The sequence below is a fragment of the Stegostoma tigrinum genome, chromosome 3 (assembly GCF_030684315.1).
Source record: "Stegostoma tigrinum isolate sSteTig4 chromosome 3, sSteTig4.hap1, whole genome shotgun sequence".
In the NCBI taxonomy this organism is placed as follows: domain Eukaryota; kingdom Metazoa; phylum Chordata; class Chondrichthyes; order Orectolobiformes; family Stegostomatidae; genus Stegostoma; species Stegostoma tigrinum.
This window is the reverse complement of record NC_081356.1, coordinates 32,118,015-32,130,811: the sequence shown is the minus strand read 5'-3', so window position 1 is coordinate 32,130,811 and position 12,797 is coordinate 32,118,015. Positions and strand designations below refer to the sequence as shown.

Here is a 12,797-nt window from a genome sequence, read left to right as displayed (position 1 = left end):
GCAATTACTCTCACCGCTTCTTTGGTATTAAGCTCGTGCACTGTGTCTGGAACTAAGTGATTTCAAACAAACCACAATGATGGCAGACAGTAGTTGGTGAGGCAGTGTTACCAGATATCACCACTAAATCACACATTTCATCATTCTACTGAATTTTGGTAAAATCTTGACAGATCGCACCCAGTAAATTATTCTCCTGGATGGTACTCAAAACATTTTCTATCTTGTCAGATAGAAATTTGTGCCATAGATATATGAGAATAGCTGGGTCTGTTGCACAGAATGTGAGCATACGACCCCATAACCTTTGCTTCTTCACAGGCACTTTTCCCTTTGAGAGTAGTAAACTAATTGGTTGGGCATTGACGGTGGCACACTTTGAGAGGAAATTAACAAGTCTCATCTAATCAGTACTTTAGCCAAGTACAATCGTTAAAACTTCAGCCTCGTTTCTTACAGTGTGTGCAAAGCACCATTAAAAAGGTAGACAATGGGTATATTTGTGCAATCTTCACAAAAAAACAGGTTGGTGGAAAAGCTCAGCAGGTCAGGCAGCATCTGAAGAGAATTCAGAGTTAATGTTTCCGGACCCAAAACATTAATTGATTTCTCATCACAGTTGCTGCTGGACCTGCTGAGCTTTTCCACCAACTTCTGTTTTTGTTTCTAATTTACAGTATCCACAGTTCTTTAAATTTTTATTTTGTGGTATCTTCCTCTGCTGCTTATTCAGGCATTATTCAAATTTTGAGCAACTTAGTCAGCTATCAGGCAGTTTTTCTACTTCAGGTGCTTTACTTCTGGTGCTTCACTGTCTTCTAATTGGACCTATTTATAGAAGGTGTTCTAGTACTATGCCATTCTCACAGTAAAGGAAGATGCCTCAAGTCAGACAGACAGTGAACAAATTAGCAAAAGCAATCCTTCCCAGGTCCCACAATTTGCCCATAAGAGAAATAAAATTTGCCCAAAAATCAGAAATTTTTCCTTCATTAATTACTGATATTGCTCAGAATAATTTATTACAGTAGTCAGATTAAAGCATTGATGTTTGTCAGCTGTACATATTGTATGTACATCTCTAGAATGTATTTCGAAATACTTGGAGATTAATTACAGGGAGATAGCAAGATCTGCAGATGCTAGAGTCAGAGTCAATACAGTGTGGAGCTGGAGGCACACAGCAGGTCAGGGAGCATCAGAGAAGCAGGAAAGTTGTCATTTCGGGTTTACAACCTTCATCAGGACCCATGACCGTGAGCATGGAACTGAAGATCTGCAGAGAAAACGGTTTCTGGAGGTGTGGATGTGCTGTAGGTAACGGTTGTTGCAGTTTGGTCCAAATTGGGATGGTTTGCATATTATCTGGAGTCCATGGGATAGGCTGGCTGCATTGGCAGGTAGTGAGAAATGAGACGTGGCTCTAGTAATGGTTTTGTTTCAGTATATGATCAAAGAGCTTCAGGGCAGAGGGGATTACCAGTGGGTTACAGTGGGAGAGGGTTCCACTGAGATCTTTGCACAGGAAGAAGGACAATTTCTTCAAGGTGGGCGTCCTTGGAAGAGGCTTCACGGTAGGCTACACAATTTTCAGCAACTAGGAGATAGCAAGTACTGCAGACGCTGGAGTCAGATTTGATGCAGTGCGGAGCTGGAGGAACACAGGAAGTCAGGCAGCATCAGAGGAGCAGGAAAGTCAACGTTTCAAGTCAAGACCCTTCATCAGGAGCTGCTGAAGGGTGTAAACCTGGAACGTTGACTTTCCTGCTCCTCTGATGCTGCCTGACCTGCTGTGTTCCTCCAGCTGAACACTGTATTGAGACTAATTACTCGTAATTTAAACCATCTGTAATTTTACTGTTGCCATAACCATCACCACATTCCTTACACATGGCTGTAAAGAAAATGCCTTGGGTATACTCTTAGAGAATTCTTCAGAATTGGCACTTTTGTGCCCATCCCACTCCTTTCATTCATCTATTAACAAGTACCTCAGTATTACATTTGGCCAATTGCTTAAATGGATGGACAGGGTAATGCCCATCTATGCAGAGAAGCAGTGTGCTAGGTAGAGGAAAAAGTGTAAATTGATGATCAGTCATGGATGATATTAAATGACAACATAAGTTTGAGGCGCCCAATGATCAACACTGGCTCTATGTCTTAAGTGGGGGGCAGAAGTTAGATGTGAGGAGTATAGAAAGCAATACAAGTTTTAGAATGGTACAACTCTGATTGCAACACTGCTAGCTTAAATAGATGACAAAAAGATCTATAAATTTGTTTTCCAGTCAAAAGTATTTTCAAGACATCCTAGGGGGAGAAAAGAAAAGTTAATGCAAGGTTCTTCACTAGATTTGATGCATTGGAGAAAAAAAGACGTTTCCATCCATTGCGTTTAGGAGTACTGCAGATGACCCACAAAGATCAGTCAGACTCATTACACACTCACGTATGACTCTAAGTATTACAACTGATGAACTGATGCCAAGAATGCTACACAGCATGGTGTGGGCAAAATCTCGTCAAACCTCAGCAATGAAAATTGAAGTTACATTAGTCAAAAGCTGACTATTCCCCTGTTAAAGGCTCAAAGTTTGGAAGCGTAAGGATGTCGTAGTTAAAAATGTAGCCATTTATGTGGGCATTAGCAGCAGTTTATTTGGTCACGGATCTAAGTATTCAAAATCAAGTACCCCAAGCAGCCGAATCACAAAAGGGATATTTAATCTGCATCACGTGGTCCGGCATTGCTCAAATTCCAGTTTATTTTGATTCAAAGAATCAGTAACTTTTTATTTAATTTGATTTCCAAGTCACTCTAATCATTAATCTTTGTAGACAGTTATCTTGTAAGTATGATTTACACATAAATATATACGGGCTGAATCTTTTGAGAAGTGGCAATCACGTAGAAACATCCGAACGTACAAATTAAGAGAAATCGGCCATTCAAGCCCTTCAGACTGTTTCACCATTCAGATCGTGGCTGATCTGTTTGTGTTTTCAATTCCGTATTCTCATTTCTCCTGATAATCTTTGATTCCCTTGCCTAACTAGCTCGGCCTGCAAGTTAGATTTCCACTCTGCTCTTTTTACCCTGACCCAAAATTCCATGTTTCTGATTTAAACATACAATTTAGGTATGTTGAGAAATATGGAGTCCGCTAGTTCTGGGAGTTATCCAGAGCAGCACAGGATCAATACTAAAGCGCAGCTACAATCTCCTGTTACCACAGCAGCAACTGTCTTATTCCTGGGATTAAAGGACCAAAAGGCTTTTTGAAAAGCTAGAGAGAAAAGGTAAATGTCTAAGATGAGAGGGTGAGGTGACACAGTGATAGTTAGCTAGGTGACTGAATAGTTAATGTGAGTGATTACCGAGTCAGATACCTAGTTAGCTGGGAATTAGAGAAGTTTTTTAATCCCTCTGACATGCCCCAAGTAATTTTTAAGCCAAGTCAGTCAAAGCCCTCTGACTCGAACTCAGAGATAGGGATTTTAGCAACAGGCTCCAGATGAAGGGAGATAACAAAGTGTGGAGCTGGATGGACACAGCAGGCCAAGCAGCATCTCAGGAGCAGGAAAGCTGACGTTTCAGGCCTAGACCCTTCATCAGAAATGGGGGAGAGGAAGGGGGTTCTGAAATATATAGGGAGTGAGGGGGAGGCGGATTGAAGTTGGATAGAGGAGAAGATAGGTGGAGAGGAGAGAGACAAGTCAAAGAGGCAAGGATGGAGCCAGTAAAGGTGAGTGTAGGTGGGGAGATAGGGAGGAGATAGGTCAGTCCAGGGAGGACAGACAGGTAAAGGGGGCGTGATGAGGTTAGTAGGTAGGAAATGGGAGTGCGGCTTGAGGTGGGAGGAGGGGATAGGTGAGAGGAGGAACAGGTTAGGGAGGCGGGGACGAGCTGGGCTGGTTTTGGGATGCGGTAGCGGGAGGGGAGATTTTGAAGCTTGTGAAGTCCACATTGATTCCATTGGGCTGCAGGGTTCCCAAGCAGAATATGAGTTGCTGTTCCTGCAACCTTCGGGTGGCATCATTGTGGCACTGCAGGATGCCCAGGATGGACATGTCGTCTAAAGAATGGGAGGGGGAGTTGAAGTTGAAGCCTCCTCTTGGTCTCCCCGATGTTGAGGAGGCCACAACGGGTACAGCGGATACAGTATACCACATTAGCAGATGTGCAGGTGAACATGCATGTGGAAAGTCTTTTTGAGGCCTGGGATGGTGGTGAGGGAGGAGGTGTGGGGGCAAGTGTAGCACTTCCTGCGGTTGCAGGGAAAAGTTCCGGGTGTGATGGGGTTGGAGGGGAGTGTGGAGCGGACAAGGGAGTCACAAAGAGAGTGGTTCCCTCCAGAAGGCAGACCAGGGTGGGGAGGGAAAATTCTTTGGTGGTGGGGTCGGATTGCAGTTGCTGGAAGTGTCGGAGGATGTTGCGTTGTATCCGGAGGTTGGTGGGGTGGTACATGAGGACGAGGGGGATTCTGTTTTGGTAGTTATTGCGGGGACGGGGTGTGAGGGATGAGTTGCGGGAAATGCGGGAGACATGGTCAAGGGTGTTCTCGACCACTGCAGATGGGAAGTTGCGGTCCTTGAAAAATGAGGCCATCTGGGATGTGTTGGAGGGGAATGCCTCATCCTGGGAGCAGATGCGGCAGAGGTGAAGGAATTGGGAATAGGGGATGGCATTTTTGCAGGAAGGTGGTTGGGAGGAGGCGTATTCTAGGTAGTTATGGGAGTCAGTGGGCTTGAAATGGACATTGGTTTGAAGGTGGTTGCCCGGGATGGAGACAGTGTGGTCCAGGAAGGTGAGAGAGGTGCTTGAGATGGTCCAGGTGAACTTAAGGTTTGTGTGGAAGAAGGTGGTGAAGTGGATGAACTGTTCGAGCTCCATGTGGGAGCATGAGGCGGCGCCGATACGGTCATCAATGTAACGGAGGAAGAGTTGGGATTTAGGGACAGTGTAGGTACGGAAGAGGGATTGTTCCACATAACCTACAAAGAGACAGGCATAGCTTGGGCCCATGTAGGTAACCATGGCCACCCCCTTGGTTAATAGGAAGTGGGAGGGATTGAAACAAAAGTTGTTGAGGGTGAGGACAAGTTCGGCTAAGCGGATGAGGGTGTCAGTGGAGGGGGACTGGTATGGCCTGCAGGACAGGAAGAAGTGGAGGGCCTTTAGGCAATCTGCATGGGGAATGCAGGTGTATAGGACTGGACGTCCATCGTGAAAAGGAGGTGTTGGGGTCCAGGGAATTGGAAGTTCTGGAGGGGGTGGAGAATGTGGGTGGTGTCACGGACATAGGTAGGGAGTTCCTGGACCAAGGGGGAGTAAATGGAATCCAGATAGATGGAGATGAGTTTAGTGGGGCAGGAGCAGGTGGAGATAATGGGTTGACCAGGGCAGTCTGGTTTGTGGATTTTGGGAAGGAGATAGAAGCGGGCGGTGCGGGGTTGGGGAACGATGAGGTTGGAGGTCACCGGAGGTGATGAGGTTGTGGATGGTTTGGGAGATGATGGTTTGGTGCTCAGGGGTGTGGTCATGATCCAGGGGGCGGTAGGCAGTGGCAGCAGCGGTGACGGTGGTGACTGTGGTATTGGTCTCGGAAATGGAGCGATTGCGTTCACTGTCCTCTACATCACTCAGGCCAGACACCAACTCTCCGACACCTCCTGCTACCATTCCCTGGATCATGACCCCATTATGCAAGCACATTTTTTAAAAATAATATGCTTCCAATTCAGTGTTTCATCACATTGTACAAATGTTGACTTTTGGCCAATATGTCTGCCATAAGAACTTGCATTTATTAAGCATATTTGATGGACTTAGTGTGTCCCAAAGCACATTACACCCAAAAAATCAATCGTTATCGTAGTGTGGATAGTGTTCTTTGGCATCACCACAGGTTTGCTCAGGGCCTAAAGGCCTTATAAAACAATAGAATCATAGAGATGCACTGCACACAAACAGATCCTTCAGTCCAAATCATCCATAATGATCAGATATCCTACATTAATCTAGTCCCATCTGCACCATTTGACCCATATCCCTCTGAATCCTTCCTATTCTTGTAAAAGGAATCTGGATGGATACATGTTCCAATTGTACCCACCTCTGCCACTACCTCTGGCAATACATTCTATGCATGCACCGTCCTCTACGTGAAAAATCTTTCCCATGAATTTTAAAACTATGCCCTCTAGTTTTGTACTCCCCCCCATCCTGCTGCGTCTTTTCTATTTACCCAATCCATGCCCCTCATGATTTTATAAACCTCTAAGTTCACCCCTGAGCCTCTCATGCTCCGGGGGGAACAAACCCCAGCCTATTCAGCCTCTCCCAGTAACTCAAACACTCCCATCCCATCAACATACTTGGAAATCTTTTCTCAAACTTTGCAAATTTAACAACATCTTTCCTGTAGCAGGATCACAATAAATGAACAAATGGTTCCAATATAACCCGATAGTTCTCTTCTCGTGCAATCTCGCATTACAAGAAAATCGCGCAATAGCCACATCATTTAAACTAAGGGAAACAGAATCTCTTTATAGCCAGTTCAGTTAAAGAAAGCTTGCATTCTACAAATAGCAGTCTAAATTCTTCAATCATGTTAAAGCCAATTCACATGCAAGAAACACACGTTATAGAGAAACGACAGTATTCCAGAAGTGGCATCACCAAAGTCCTGTACAAGCACAACGTGACATCCCAGCTCCCATACTCAATGTTCTGACCAACAAAGGTAAGCATACCAAATACCTTCTTCACTACCCTGTCTACCTGCATCTCCGTTTTCAAGGGACCATACACCTAAAACGTTTTGTTCGGCAACAGTCCCCAGGGTCCTACCGTTAAGTGTGTAAGTCCTGTCCTGACGTACCTTATCAAGATGCAATACCTCACACATTTATTTAAACTCGACCTACCAATCCTCTGCCCATTAGCCCACCTGATCAAGGTCCCATTGTACTCTGAGAATCATCTTCACTGTCCATTACATCACCAATTTTGGTGTCAAAGAATTAAGACATTATACATCCAGACTCATCTCTCTTAGGCGTTTGTGAATTGAGAGCATTGGACAAGAAAAGCACCAGCACAATGCAATCTAATATTGGCCTACTCGCTGTTTTGACAAAAGTACACACTGAAAATGCAACATGCCCCAAAATCTTACTGAATCAATAAAACAGCCAATAGTAGGGCAACATTGGAATAAACATTTCTCCTATGCTCTTTTCATCTCAGGGAGTTGTGTAATCTAGAACGTGAAACCAATTATTTGTTCAACATTTTGAGAAGTCACAAGAGAGAAATAAGACAAAAATCACTTCAGTCTTGTCCTATCTTCACGCAAGGAACCTCACAACATGTTGCTGGATTCAGACTTTAAGTCGCACCCCATAGATTCTTCCCTCCCTCAAGGTGGAGGCCAATACAGTAATGTTACCATTATTCAGAATTGTCATACAACCTGCATTTGACAGGTGTATGCTTCCTCACTCTGGGAACAGATGTTTTGATCTCATCTCTCTTTCCTTTTGGTCAAACTTCATCGACTGTATTTCAGTGGTTCTGGTTGCAACTGGCAGATTCACAAAACTGGCACCCCCATTCCATTTGTGCTGGATACCAGGGAGTTTAATGTAGCATGTCCATTATTGTTGACATGGTCGAACTTGGCTTAAGAAGATGCACAGAGCAAGAACCAAAGCTGGGAATCTTGATCATAGTATTCATTCATTCAGCTATGATTCCTTCCAGAGAAACATAGTAAAACAGAAATAACTTTCTCCACAGAATTAAAACTGCATTCCAAACAGTGGGGAAGACGATGCTGCACTGGAGATACATCCCTTTTTAAAAAGATGCTTTCATGTGAATTGAGCCTTCACTCTTAATTACATTTGAGAAGGTGATTGAGAACCTGACTGCTTTCACACTGTTTGACTAACTACATTAAAATATGTGTTTTTCACCCAATTGAAAGCCAAATGTGGTAATGGTGGTGTGTACTATCAGTAATGATCATATACCTGGGCAGTGAAAGCACTCAAAAGCATTCAAATTAAGCAAAAAGTAAATAATTTTCAAAAATACATCCGGTTAAATGCCAATAAATTGCTCAAATGATAAATGGTTACTTCAATTTTATTGTACGCGAAACAGGTTGTGAACAATCAGCAGTTTTAATATCAACAATGCAATTAATTTTCACCAGAAGAGAATCCAAAGAGGCATACTGAACTTGAAATACTAACGCCATTTCTCACTCCATAGATGCTGCCAGGACTGCTGAGTTTCTTCAGCACTTTCTGTTCGTATATGCAATTCATTTATTCTTCATCCATTTACAGATAAACAATATGATTTTTATTCAACCTCAACATGGTTCCTTGTGAATAGGCTAATTTAATTATTACCAACACCAGCAGAAAGTCTCCTTAACAAATGTTACCGAATACTTGCCTCAATAAAGCAGAAATATCAAAATAATTGGGTTTGAAGGTCCTTAGAGGTTAAACTCACCTTTCCATGGACTATCAGGTTGGAGAGGAGAGAAAGAATACATGTATAAGGCAACTGCTACAAAAAACTGAGCATTTCACTTCAAAATAACCCAGATATCCCAAACTTTGTCTCACTCCAACACAAAGTAACCAAAACAAAGCCTTTCACAGCTTCAGCGAGAGAATTCTCAATTACAAAAGAGATTTCAGGATCTTCCACAACTCGCGGACTGATGTGGTTCAAATGCAAAAAAAAACAACTATTTCCAATTCTGAAGCCACTGTGCCATGAATAACTGGTGAAATAGAGTGCTTAGCTTAGGGCCATAAGACAGGATCCACCTTTAGAGTCAAGAACAACAGCATGGAACAGAGCCTTCAGTCCAACTTGTCCAAGCCAAGCAGATATCCTGAATAAATCTCGTCCCATTTGCCAGCATTTGGTCCATAGCCCTCTGAACCCGTCCTATTCATTTACCCACCCAGATGCTTTTTAAATGTTGTAACTGTACCAGTTTCCTCTGGCTGCCCATTCTACACATGCACCACCCCATGCGCGAAACATTTGCCCTCCAAGTCCCTTTTAAATCTTTCCCATCCCAGCTTAAACCAATGCCCTGTAGTTTTGGACTCCCCCAATCTGGGGAAAAGACCTTGCCCGTTTAGCCTATCCACGACCCCCATGATTTTATAAATCGCTTTCAGATAACTCCTCAGCCTCCGATGCTCCAGGGAAAATAGCCTCAGCCTATTCAGCCTATCTCTGTAGCTCAAACCCTCCAACCCTAGCAAAATCCTTCTAAATATTTTCAGAACACTTTTAAGTTTCACAACATCCTTCCTCTAGTAGCGAGACCAGAGCTGCATGCAGTATTCCAAAAGTTGCCTACCCAACGTCCTGTACAGCTACAGCATGACCTCTCAACTCCTGTGCTTAATGCAGTGACCAATAAAAGCAAGCATATCAAATGCCTTCTTCACTATGACTCCACTTTCAAGGGACAATATAGCCACACTCCAAGGTCTCTTTGTCCAGGGCCTTACCATTAAGTGCATAAGTCAAATCAAATGTAAGCTGGAAGGCAGCTTAATTTTCAGCTCAAAGACATATCCCACAAATAAATGAGAAACTTAGAACTTGGAGAAGATTCAGTCTACTCTGGGGGTCTGCAAAATAGCAGAAACAGAAAGTTGTATTCACATAGCACCTTCAGAGAAAAATATCTCAACATGCTCAGGATCCAACAAATAGCATAGGGAGGTGACCAAAAGCAACTTTAAAAATGATTTAAAAGGAGAATCTTAAAAGGGGATGAATAAGTGAAATAAAATGCTTTAGGCAGGGTATAAAAATTCAGAGCATTGAATATAATGCTAGAAAATTGATAAGTTGGAACAACGGCAGGGGTCTGGAAGAGTCAAGAATCAGTGCAACACAGCATTCTAGCAGAGGAGAGATAAAATGGTTCCTTCCTCTTCATAGGCAGTTCTCGTTATGAAAAATGGCTTGCCTCCACTCCAGGTTCTGAAATGGCTGATAAGGCAAAGGTTTGACCATCTTACTCTGCCATGAGCAGCTGAAGGGTTGGCTACCTGGGATGTGCTTGGACATTTGTGCACTCCCTCCAATATAATGACTTTGCCTTTGCACATTTCCGACAAAATCGCTTTGTTTATTTGGGAAGGCACTGTTCTGCTGTCCTCCTAAGAGTCTCCTGCCACAACCAAGTTCTGAGTAGAGTAGTTGCTTTAGGTGCCAGTTTATGAAAGACGTATCCCATCCAGCAGAGCCAGTTTTGAGTGGTTACTGGTACAATGGTCGGCAATGTGACTTTGGAGAGGATGCGACCTTTGAGTTGAATATCTTGCCATTAGATTTAGAGGAACCTCTGAAGGACTTGCTGGCAGTCCTGTATTTTGTTTCAGGGCACCAGTTGCAAGCTGGCCAAGAGGTGATCACTGCTGTTCAATAAACAATGACGTTAGTCCATATATGAGATCTCAATCCTCAAATACTCTTCAGTCAAGAGAAGGCTGAGTTGACACACTGGACGTAATGGTGAATTTTGTTGCTTGCATCTGTTATTCCTGAAATGGTCCACATATTTTAGGAATGTCGTCAAACCTGGGGGTGGAGTGGGGTGGGGAGGGTGAGATTTGCTTTGGTAATTGAACCACAATTACCAATGTCTATGGGAATTTTTTTAAAGCATTAGGGAAGATGAAATGATAATGACTTCAGCAAATTCAGCGTCTGACTAAGCATGCCCTCAAGTGTGAAGTCCATAGCGTAAAGGAGGTCACCGTGATACAAAAGAATATGAAACTTCAATTTGAAGAGCTGAAGGACTGGGAGCCAAATGGAGTTCAGTAACAGTGATCAGGATTTAGTGTGGGATATGACAGGAGGAGATCAGCATAATCTTGAATGAGGTGAACTTGACCGAAGACGGGAGGTGACCAGAAGATCAAGAGTGAGATTAGGGGTGCGTGTGCGTGCGCTCGCACACGCATAGCAATGTGTCATGGCTCTCACTTCGGTCACTCCAGTGAGCAATGCCACCTAAAGCAGTACAAAAACTCATTTAGAGAAACATTAAAGGCAGACAGGATATCACCTGATTTCAGGGAGATTTTTATTTTCTTAAACTCTGTTTGTAATCTAGTGATTGTTGCAAGGGAGTGAACAGATTCATGAATGACCTAATTTGATTGTGATGCACAGAGGACTAAGCTGTCCATATTAAATCTCAATTCACATACAAAGCATGGCCACAAGTAACAGAAGACTTCCCACAGTCCACAATACTACAGCAGCACAGCACAAGTCAACATCTTGAGGTAAGATGATTAATGGGGGAAGAAGGAAACTGAAGCACTGGGCACCACAGGTGATTGTTGGCTTTTTACCCAACATTATTGTGAAATTAAAAGCGATGTAGAAAACTGAGTGAGTGGACACTCATTTCAATAATCTTGCAATCTGATATGTCACTGATCGTTCCCGAAACCTGAAGTTGCCATTGTAAGGCCATCAGATATCAACTAAACAAAATACACATCTATTGAAAATAAATTCAACTTCTCTTCATGTTAGAAAGTTGCAAGTATTACTTATAATAACAAACAATATTTAGTACTCTTAATTCAACAGGTGCAGTACTTTTTGTTGATCTATCTGGGGAGCCACAATCTAAAAGCTATCCTAATATCACATGTTGCAACACAGCAGAAACTTTTGACACGAGTCAAAGATTCAGATTTGAAATTGTATGCAAATTATTCCTCCTAGTTTGTGGCTGTTATTTTGGTAAAACCCCTGCAGTTTTCCCCTGTTCTCTATATTTAGATGGTAATTTGCATAATGACCACTTATGTATCAGATTTGACAGTTAACTGGAGTTTAGTTCCTGTAGCCTTATTCTTCTGTATGATCAAATTTCAGTAATGCTCTCATAAACTTGTGATGGTATTTTGGCCAAGGCAGTTGCCTCATAATATGTTATTCTAAAACTCTATTCCCTAACCTCGCAAATAACCTTGCTTAGTCTACACTTAGGATTACTATGCACTGTTCTGATCTACAGATCACCAGAAGATTTTAGAAAAACCAGAGAAAGCATAAATTACGAGATAACAAGGTGTAGAGCTGGATGAACACAGCAGACCAAGCAGCATCTTGGGAGCAGGAAAGCTGACGTTTCAGGAAGGATCTAGACCTGAAACGTCAGCCTTCCTGCTCCCGAGGTGCTGCTTGGCCTGCTGTATTCATCCAGCTCCACACCTTGTTATCTCGGATTCTCCAGCATCTGCAGTTCCTATTATCTCTGAAGCATAAACTATATTTGGAAGGTTATTACTATAATGGAGGCATTACGAATATCAATCAGAATTGAACATGCTCTGAGTCTCTTCACTGGAAAAAAGACGACAAAGTGGCCTTAACAAGGTGCTAAAAATTACAAAGAGTTTCAATAGGATAAACAAAGAGAACACATTTTAATGTGCACAGAGAATATCCAGTGCACTGCATTCACTTGTTACTAAATGTTCCCTCTCAAGTCTACTTTCCCTGACCTTGAGCATCCTTATGTGTGGTCAAACACCCAAGGATGTGGAGGCAAGGTTTGAAGGTTCCACACGTGATGCCAAAGTTCAGCAATGACATCAAAAAGGGCTTTATACTGTGCAAAAGTCTTCCTTGTCAGAGTGATAACATTGCCACAACCAAGGCCATTCTCCCACTTCAAAACAAAATCGGGAGAGAGGTCAAAACA

At 42.9% G+C, this 12,797-nt stretch overlaps 1 protein-coding gene across 7 annotated transcripts in view; it reads right to left on the bottom strand.

Moving 5' to 3' along the window:
- Positions 1-12,797, bottom strand: part of LOC125450910 (uncharacterized protein KIAA1958) — an 88,509-nt gene that overhangs the window by 54,481 nt on the left and 21,231 nt on the right. The window lies entirely within an intron of this gene.